The sequence below is a fragment of the Neophocaena asiaeorientalis genome, unplaced genomic scaffold (genome assembly GCF_003031525.2).
Source record: "Neophocaena asiaeorientalis asiaeorientalis breed wild unplaced genomic scaffold, Neophocaena_asiaeorientalis_V1.1 scaffold149, whole genome shotgun sequence".
In the NCBI taxonomy this organism is placed as follows: Eukaryota; Metazoa; Chordata; class Mammalia; order Artiodactyla; family Phocoenidae; genus Neophocaena; species Neophocaena asiaeorientalis.
In genome coordinates, this window is record NW_020174442.1 from 4,566,112 (window position 1) to 4,576,994 (window position 10,883).

The following is a 10,883-nucleotide window of genomic DNA, read 5'->3' on the forward strand; positions in this document are numbered from 1 at the left end:
GTGCTTGGGATGCAGCCTCCTGAACTATGAGAAAACAAATTTCTGTCATTTAAGCCACCCAGTCTGTTGTATTTTTTTATGACAGCCCTAGCCGACTAATATACCTTTTGTCTAGTTGCCTGAAAATAGGGTTTAAGGCACTATTGATACTTCAATCAAATATACTGAAGTATCTGTGGTGCCAGAAACAGTTATCTGGCATTTGTATGGGTTTTCTGGGGGCAGACGCAACTCCAGCGGCAGGCTGGAAATTTTTCTGATGGTGTCAGAAGTGGCCATACGGTTGTCAGAGTAAGTGGGGTGGACATCTGTTGCTGCCTGCCCACATTGTTTTCTCTTCCCCTCTAACATTACCATCGCTTTCCTATGAGGAATGACCCCACCCCATGGCTACAAGTGGGGCAGGTGACTCAGCCCTAGACGAGAGTACAGTAGCCCCTTGAAAGATTGTGCAGGAGTGGATGTGTGACAGTCACAGCCATTCGACGTCAGCCCACACGCTCTTACTGGAACTCCTGGAGAAGAGACCCATTCTTTCTGCCAAATTTACTAAGACGATAGTATGTAAGCCTAGCAGTCTTAGCCAAGCAACTTTGAGCCATCCCTGGGCCCAAACTTGGACTTTCCCATTTCTAGAACCAATAAATCAGTTCATTTTTTTGCATAAGCCTGTTGAAATTGGCTTTCCAGTTCTTACAGCCAGAAGAGACATTTTGGCTATCATTGTGGCTGAAGATTAAAAAAGCAATTTAAAACTCTGATTCAAACACCCTCACCCTTCTCCCAACTCATCCAAACTTCTCTTAAGCTTCTGTTATCCTGAGCTGAGATTCCATATTCTCTGTGGACGGCCTCCTCCTCTTGTCTCTCGCCTCCTGGTACAATTCTTAGGTGCCCAGGATATGCTTACCTCGCCCTGTTATTTTTTTGTGTGTGCAAGTTTTGAAACCCACAACCTAGAGTATTGGAAGATGAGTAGCCTGGAAAATTACCAGCGAGACTCTTCTCTGCAGTTTATTGGGCAGGTTGGTTGAGGAAATGGAAAGAGAAGGCTGTCACCGGATGGAAGAGGGTATCCTCAGGGCCTGCATGAGCTACACAGCAGTGGAAACAAAGACATCGTAGCAGATATCTGCAAGCTCTGCAGGAAATAACAGGGGAGGTGGTGGTGGAGCACAGGTAGTCAATTACCTGGATATTGGGTAGGGGACAGCAGGAATTAAAGGGCTACTTTTGAGGAATAGATTTGTTTCTGGTTTCAAAATTGTAGTGGGTTGAATAGTGTCCCCGACTCCAAATTCATGTCCATCTGGAACTTGGAATGTGATCTTATTTGGAAATTAATATCTTTTAGGTGTAATTAGTTAAGAATCTGAACATGAAATCATTCTGGATTTAGGTGGGCTCTAAATCCAATGACTGGTGTCCTTGTGAGAGAGGAGAGGACACAGAAACAACCTAGGGAAGAGGGTCATGTGAAGAGAGAGGCAGAGATTGGGGTTATGCTTGGCCACTAGCCAGGAACACCAGGAGCCATCAGGAGTTAGTAAAGGCAGGGAAGGATTCCCTCCTACAGCCTGTGGAGGGAGCGTGGCCCTGCCCACACCTTGATTTTAGACTTCTGGCCTCCAGCACTTTGAGAAAATGAATTCTTTTTTTTTTTTTTTAAGTGAAGTGTAGGGCTTCCCTGGTGGCGCAGTGGTTAAGAATCCGCCTGCCAATGCAGGGGACACGGGTTCGAGCCCTGGTCCGGGAAGATCCCACATGCTGTGGAGCAACTAAACCCATGCGCCGCAACTACTGAGCCTGCGCTCTAGAGCCTGTGAGCCACAACTACTGAACCCGCGTGCCACAGCTACTGAAGCCTGCACGCCTAGAGCCCATGCACCGCAGCAAAGACCCAACGCAACCAAAAATAAATAAGTAAAAATAAATTAAAAATAAAAATTACAGTGAAGTATAGTTGATTTACAATATTGTGTTTCAGGTATACAGCACAGTGAGTGGAGATACATACGTACATATATATTTATATGTATACGTGTCTATCCTTTTTAAAATTCTTTTTCATTATAGTTTATTACAAGGTATTGAATATAATTCCTTGTGCTATGCAGTAAATCCTTGTTGTTTATCTCTTTTATATTTGGTAGTATGCATCTGTTAATCCCATACTCCCAATTTATTGCCCCCTCTTCCCTTTTGATAACTGTAAGTTTGTTTTCTATGTCTGTGAGTCTGTTTCTGTTTTATAAATAAGTTCATTTGTATTCTTTGTTAGGCTCTACATCATATAAATGATATCATATATTTGTCTGTCTGTCTCTGACTTACTTTACTTAGTATGATGATCACTAAGTCCATAAATGGCATTAGTTCATTCTTTTTTTTGGCTGAGTAATATTCCATTGTGTGTGTGTGTGTGTGTGTGTGTGTGTGTGTGTGTGTGTGTATCTATCTATATATATCACATCTCCTTTATCCATTCATCTGTCGATGGACATTTAGGTTGCTTCCATGTCTTGGCTATTGTAAATCGTGCTGCTATGAACATTGAGATGCATGTAACTTTTCGATTTAGAGCTTTTGTCTTTTCCGAATATGTGCCCACGAGTGGGGTTGCTGAATCATATGATAACTCTATTTTTAGTTCTTTAAGGACCTCCATACTGTAGAGGATAAATTCTTATTGTTTTTAGACAGCAAATTTTAGGCAGTTTATTATAGCACCCATAGGAAAATAGTACACTAGAGAACCTGTAAAGATGGGAAAGTGGGAAGAAGGTTGAAAACTCTAAGCGATGACATTGAAAGTGGGGAGTGCACATCAAACTTCATTAGCATTGAGATCACAAAGAACAGTGCTATTCCCCTTGTAAGTTCCACCTTGTGCCTTTAATCCTAATTAATCAGGTGCTGACAAGCCTTGTATGTTATCTGCTGGCCATTCCTTGTCAGGAAAAGCAGAGATTTGCTGAGCTTTTTGCACTTTTCTCAGAAGCGGAAGGGATTGAAAAATAGGGAACATGATGATTTTCCTATGGGTACTCTGCAGTGTGCTCTGGCACCCTGACAAGTTGGCCATCTGCTTCATAGAGGTAGTCCAGCTCCATCAGAGAGACAATATAATTTCTGTCACTTCTTAGAAAAGCATCCTTGTAGCACCACAGTCCTTTAGTGGGTTCATTGTATAGCAGCGTAAATGTTCTCTGCTCTGGTCACCACCCATCCCGGTTTGCCTCCGACAGTCCCAGTTTACGGGTGTTGTCCCAGCCTAATTAATTATAGCCCTCCCCCTTGCACTTTGAGAAGTGCCCCTGTTTGGTTGATAAACGATAGAGCAGCCTCAGTTATGACACAGTCCCTCATTAAAAAAAAAAAGTCTCTAAAACTTTGCAAATTGATTTACTTTTCTTTTCTTGCCAGCCCCTCCAGATTACTTAGTTACAGGGTTTTGGAAGCAGAGATGAAATTTTTTGAGGGACTTTTGCTGAGGAATGAGAAAAGGGAAGCTTGTAATTGATTTGTTTCCTAAAGAAGCAGTTGCCTCCGGCTACCTCCCCCTCCTCCCCACCCAAGGTTCCTCCCCTACCTGCTTTTTTGCTTTGGCCAGCACAGCCTTGCCTGTATCCAGTGAAAGGAATTTGGTGACTTCAGCACTGTGACCAGCTGTACACAGCCGTGTCTGCAGAGCAGGTGGAAGCTGGCGTTTTGCCCAAGCCTGGCCAGACAGCTTCATAAATCCTGCCCTTACTGCGGCCCCGAATTACTTTCCATGACACAAAGCCAAGCTGTGTTATTCACCTAATGCCCCGATTTACAGTTCCCAAGACAAAAGAACATACAGATAGAGTTTCAGGGCTCTGTTTGACTTCACCTTAATCGAAAGGTTAGTTTCAGGTCATGCTCAAGAAACCTGACAAATGCTGGTGAATAAACCTAAAATAAATTAAGTGCAAGTGGGAAGCTTAAGCATTCCTTGTTCTTGTGCCAGAAGAAAACTCAGCCCAATTTACGTTCTTTTAATATCTGAAACAAGCAGCTGTTCTCTTATTTGTGGCATACTGGGGAGTTATTATGCTCCCTTTCAGCTTGTGTGCATATGCATGCATGTGCTTATATATAAGGTACACACACACACACACACACACACACACACACACACACATTTGCACAGTCCCCATTTAGGCATTTGTTCTTGTGTCTTCAAGGACCTGAGTTAATGGAAGATTTAACTAGTACATGGAGAAAAGTGCTCATCTGGAGGAATGCTCTGGAGGCCAGAAATGCACATATGCATGCATGTGCTTATATATATGATACACACACACACACACACACACACACACACACACACATTTGCACAGTCCCCATTTAGGCATTTGTTCTTGTGTCTTCAAGGACCTGAGTTAATGGAAGATTTAACTAGTACATGGAGAAAAGTGCTCATCTGGAGGAATGCTCTGGTGGCCAGGAATGCCACCCTATGTCCTGCCAGGCCCAGGAATACTAGGACTTCAAGTCAGAAGTCTCCCTCCAAGTACCTGCATAACTAGTGATACATCATATCCATGAGTGTGAAGGGCAAGCAGTTCATTCATGCAGAGGCTTAGGACTGCAAAACAACAGCGTGCTGGAGGCAGTTCACGTCTTCAGTGAATGCCTGGCTTGCAAATTAGTTTCTTTGTTTGCTTTTGTTTCTAAATGTATTTGTGTTTCCAGCCCACCATTTTGACTCACCTGTGTCTGCCCTGAGTCTCTCACCATCTCCCAGCTTCTTCCGACCCTGTTCTTGGGAAGCAGTCAGGTGATAAGATAAATGAGAAATATAATTCACAATATAGCCTGAATCAATGCTTTCTCTTAACAGGGCTAATGCTTTTTATAAAAGTAAATAAATGGAGGCCTGGAAATGAGTGGGTCTCTCAAAATAGCTCTCACTGGCGAAGAGCACCACCAATTGAAAATGGCTCTACAGAAGCCTCAGGATCCAGCAGTCTATGGCCAAGGTGTCCATCCTGACAGGCTGCTAGGACAGCACTTAATTCCCCAGGACTGGGTAAAAGGTGTTTCTTAAAAAAAAAAAAAAAAAAAAAAAAAAAAAAAAAAAGAAGGGAAAAGGTTTTTTTTAAAAAAAAAAAAAAAAAAAAAAAAGTAGACAACAAGTCTACCTTCCCACTTCAGAAAGCTACAACCAACCTTGAGATTTATTCTACTGCTGTTGTTTTTTTAGGTATAAACTTTCACTGTGATGTAAATTTCTCCTCCCATTCTCCCTTCCTACCTACCCCAGCCTAATTTTTCTATTCATGGGATTGGGCTAGAAATCTCACAGAGGGAGGTAAGACATTTTTAGAGAATAAACACATTGATCACATCCAAATTTCACAGTGGGTTTGTAGATGTCAGCTACCTCTGTTAGCAAAATAGAACAAGCCCAGAGTTTTTTCTAAAGGTCAAGTCAGATAAAACCCACCACCCTCCAGCCTCTGAATGCAAAGAGGAAGTGTGGCAGCTGAATGTGTTCAGTGACTGCTGTCACCAACTTGCCGTATGGTTCGTGGATAGTAGCACTTGGACAATTGGGGTAAAAGGAGCTTGTTGAGTGAATGTCTTAGGGCAGGGCCATGGACCAGTCCACGACCTGTTAGGAACCGGGCTGCACAGCAGGAGGTGAACAGCGGTGGGCCAGCAAATGAAGCTTCATCTACCGCTCCCCATCGTTCACATTACCGTGGAACCACCCCGCGCCCTGTCCATGGAAAAATTGTCTTCCACAAAACCGGTCCCTGGTGCCAGAAATGTTGGGGACTGCTGTCTTAGGGGACAGACCCATTCTGTGGCACCATTAGCAGCCACATTTGTTCTACTCCTGTCCTCTAGGCTCTCACCCATCTCACATGTGCTGCTAGGATCCTACTGCAAGTTCTTTGTGTCTCCCCTAACAGCTTCCCTTCATTCACAAACACTGAAGGCCAGGAGAGTGGGGATTTCATTCCCCTGGGAGCAGCCCTCGGCCACTGACACGTGGGAATTGGAGGATAAGTGCCCCAGTGGGGATAACCCAGATATGTTTTACACAAGCTCCCACCAGTTCCCTGCGGGATTGCATCCCCATTGCCCACAACGACAGCTCCCTCAATAGTGCATTCTTTTTTTTTTTGTGGTACGCGGGCCTCTCACTGTTGTGGCCTCTCCCGTTGTGGAGCACAGGCTCCGGACACGCAGGCTCAGCGGCCACGGCTCACGGGCCTAGCCACTCCGTGGCATGTGGGATCTTCCCGGACCGGGGCACGAACCCGTGTCCCCTGTATCGGCAGGCAGACACTCAACCACTGTGCCACCAGGGAAGCCCAATAGTGCATTCTTGAATGGCTTCTTGCCTTCCTGCCTCATTTCCCCTCCCCACTTCACGTGCTTCCTAGATCCTCTCACAAATAAGGTTCTTGTATTCAGATCCTTGTCTGGGGTCAGCTTCTAGAGGATCCAACCAAAGAAAGCCCAATATGAGGATATTTATGAAAAGGCAGGGTGAGACCATGGCAGTTATGCGACTTGTTTCTGAAGAATGGTCCCCAAAGGGTATTTGGAAACTGCATAGAGGATGTGGCCCAGGAGTGATTGAGTAGATGCATGGGGGTTATAGAATATTAACTTCCAGATCCAAATGTACCTGTAAAAAGGGTGATGTGTATGCGTGTGTGTGTGTTTGCGCACTCATATGCAAGCATTGGGGGGAGGTGGATTGTGGGGAGAAATTAGGTAAGGATTTCTAGTCTTTCATTATTAGGATTATGACTGGGAAGACAAAGCATCGCTTTGAGATTTGTCTGTGTGTTTGAAAAGGCGGTTGAATGTTATTAATGTATTCCAGGAAGTACCGAACACCACTTGAAGCTTTTATCAGCTTTTCTTTGCTCTAATTTCTAAAGCAAAAATGCCTTCCCTCGAAATACTCTATTAAAGGAACATATGAAATTAATGAAACATATCATTACTTTTACAATGGCCAAATTGTAGATTTGTCACAGTACAGAGATAGAAACTCATTAAGTCATTGTGCTTCTGCTTCACATTCTATAGTGTATTAAAAGAAAAGGAATTTTCCAAACCTACCAAACCTTCTTTTTTCCTATTGTGTCTGTGAAACTTCTTTTATAGTTTGAGCTGCAAATCATCTGACTTATCTCTCTATGCCTGTAGTATCATTGGAACAGAAATCAAGAATAGCTGTGGCTGAAAATGAGAATCTCAATTTGGGGTTGTGAATTTCAAGGTTTATTTGAAAACTAGGATAGAGTTGACAAGTCTTGTGTCCTTTGAAAAGAGATGAGGACAGCAGCATTCTTCTTTATCAACCCATCAGAGCCCTTCCCTCATATCTTTCAGGGGAACTGAATTATTTATCCCATTGGGTTTGGGCATCTTAGCAAACGTCAGCAGAGTTGCAGTGTGAAGCCACACTGATGGTTCAGTTACCCTCTATATTGTGTTGAAAATGCTGCATCTTTTGAGTGGATGCTGTGACTGTAGGAAAGAGTGATATGAGAAATCAAGTGTGAATCATGGTAGTACTGGTGAGTGCTCCTTCAAGACTCTGTCCCTGCCCTGAACTATAATCGAACTCTTTGAAAGAATATGAAAATCCCCTCAAACCTGTGCACACCACTGCTTCTTCATTGCCTTTTATTTTCAAAATCAGCCTGCATTTAAACAAGTATTGACAGTAACAATTTGACACGACTTATTTTTAAATATCTGCAAATTTTTTTCACTTTGGAAAAAAACAAAGCAAACAAAATGTCTCATCAGGCACTTGACAGAAAAAGTGTCTTTGTGACCTTGATTATGGAGCTTTGTCCTTGTCTTATTTCGGAAAGTCATCTAGGAAATGACCTGTTGAGGGAGAAAAGTATGTTTCTTTTGGCCCTATCCCACATTCTCCTGGGTATCCTTCAGTTAATCTTTGTGTCCCTCAGGGTTCGAGAGAGATTGATTTACTGACTGAGAGATTTTAAGAAATTGACTGGCAAGTTCAAAATCTTTATAGGTCAGCTGGAACCTCAGGCAGGATTTCTATGTCAGTCTTGAGGCAGAATTCTTTCTTCTCTGGTTTTTGCTTTAAAGACCTTCCACTGATTGGATGACGCCCATCCATGCACATTATGGAGGATAATCTGCTTTACTTAAATTCAACTGATTGTAAATATTAATCATATCTACAAAATACCTTCACAGCAACATCTAGACTAGTGTTTGGTTAAGCACTGGGCACTATAGCCTAGCCAAATTGACATATAAAATTAAATATCATACCTCTCAAAATGAAGTTATTGCCTTCATGCCTCGTGTTGTATTGGAAGAATATGGTGTTTTGAGGGAAAGGGACTAGATTTAAAATCCAGGTCTGCCACTTACTGTATGTCCTTGAGTAAGTTTAAAATCTTCTGAGTTTTCTTATTTATAAAATCAGGCATATCAGTTAAGATTCTTTCTCTTGCAAGGTACAGAAAACTCAATCCAGTCAGACTCAAAAAAGAGAGGGGGGATGAATGAATTGGCTCAAGTGACTAAAATTTTGAGGTGTTGGCATGAATTCAGGATTCAGATTGATCCAGAGCCCAAACAATGTCAGGGAGACTCAGGTTCTTGTTTCTTCTCCTTTCTCAGCTCCCTTTGCCCTTAGTTCCATGCTCATAAGGCTCTCCCCTGGTGGTGGCAAGCCATTCCTAGCAGCTTCAGTCTACGGCCTTTCAGGTTAAGGATCAGTTAGAGGGCACGTTTCTGTTCTCCCAAGACATTCTCAACCACTTTCTGTGGCCAGGTCAGGAGGTGCTTAGCAAAGCCAGGCTTGGTCACATGCTGTATTTCCTGCAGCTGAGGATAGAGCCCCATCCAAAGAGATGGACTGACAGTAGGCAGTGGATGGATCCCCAGTCAAAATTTGGAGCTATCCAAAAAGGGGAAATAGATGCTAGGGAGGCAAAAACAAATGTCCATTGCATGATGACGTTATACTTAACCCACAGGGTGGTTATCAGGATTCACTGTGTTTTTATAAACCCATGAAGCATAGCAGGAATTCCTTGAATGGCTGTTGCTGTTTTTAAAATGCTTCTATTGGTACAAGCTTGGGAGAACTCTGAATTGTACGTACTTTGCAGCAGTGTGAAAACAGTGCTTCAGTCTCAGCTGTGACTCTCCCAGAGGGCCTTCCCTTCCTTATTCACTGTCTTTTTGAGAGGACTGGCCTTAGAGTAACTGGCCGTTGAAGTTCAGTGTCCCTTCAGTCAGATCAGCTCTGATTGGTGTAAGTTCCTAACTAAGTATTCTTAGGCATTGGAGCACAGGACAGGAATGGACGTGCTATATATGTTAGAAAACATATTCCAGATATGTTTTTTTAAATGATGAGCTATTAAGGGATTTGTCTTAGATAGGCTTATCTAAAGATGGCCAACATCATCTTGTTATATTATTTGTGTGTAATCAACTTGTCCTAAAGAGAATGAATGGAACTGATGGGAAGTGAAATTTTGGCAAATTGAAATGATAGTACAGGATAATTTTTAGTTGAAATTGCAATGAAGGGAGTTCAAAGCAGGGAAAAGGTAAACCATAATGGGAATTCTGAAAGGTTCTATAATCAACTTATCTTGAACAAAAGAATTAAAATCAATTAATGGAACATATTGGCTCCTGGGGTAAACTTAAATACAACTCCTTCCACTCCAAGCTCTTTATTTCATTCTTTTAGTTCTATCCCCAAACTTTCTCCCTCCTCCTTTTCAACTTCCTTTTCAGCAGTTTTATTTGTACAGCTGTCCCTCAGTATCCATGGGAGACTGAGTCCAGTAACCCGTACGCATACCAAAATCCTTGGATGCTCACGTCACTTATATAAAATGGCAGAGTGCAAGGAATATAATCAGTGCTCCGTATCCATGGGCTTTGTATCCACGGATATGGAGGACCAACTACTGCATTTTCAGTAACACTCTTGGGCTTATCAGTGGCATCCCAGTTTGCTTCAGGAGAAAATGTGTGTGTGTGTGTGTGTGTGTGTGTGTGTGTGTGTGTGTGTGTTGGTCATGTTGGTAGGGTGATACTAGAGGTGTTGGAATTAGAGATTGTGAAGATAGAAATTACTCAAATAGTAGGATTATTTTGAGTAAATTGGAGTGGGAAGAGATGGTAGGTAAGAATACTTCTAAAAACCAACTGTGGCAATCAAAGCACCTAAAACCCAGCAAAACCTTAGACCTTAACTTTGATTGAGACCAAGAGAGTTAAGTGTTACTGTCGATGTGAAACAGAAAGATCATCCATTTTTTTCCACCAACTGCACCTAGAGGAAAAGAATGAGGAAATCACCTTTAGGAGATAGGGAGGAAGGTGAGGTGACAAAAGACAGTTAATTCCTTGGAAGGGTTTTCTGATAGCCACAGAAATTCTTTGCAAAAATATTTTTGAATACTTTTTCAAATCATTCTATTCTATATTTTTCCAGATTTTTGAAAGTTGAGGACATTTGCTTAGTCACATGTTTTCGTCTGCTGTGCCAACAGACTGGTTCAAAAGTCAAGGATTACTCCTGATTCCTGGGCTGCTGGCTGGCGTCAGCCTTCAGTGGGGAGGGGAGGCAAGTGCCCTGAAATACTGACTTGGAAAATCACTAGAGCTTTATGAACAAATATTTAGAAGTAGATCAAATTTCAGTTCTTCCAACCTTGGCAGACTTTCCCATACATGAAACTAAATTAAAATTGAGAGCAAATCAAATGAGGGGAAAAGGAAGAAAAGCTCTTCGAGGAAAGAACTGTAGGAGTACTAGAAGAGTAGTATTTACTTTCTCATCTGCATCTTGAATCAAAAGCACATCG

At 42.4% G+C, this 10,883-nt stretch overlaps 1 pseudogene; it reads right to left on the bottom strand.

The window, feature by feature from the left end:
* LOC112407768 (regulator of nonsense transcripts 1-like) overlaps positions 1-3,739 on the bottom strand; it is a 126,692-nt pseudogene extending 122,953 nt beyond the window's left edge.
* Positions 3,740-10,883: the final 7,144 nt, after the last annotated feature.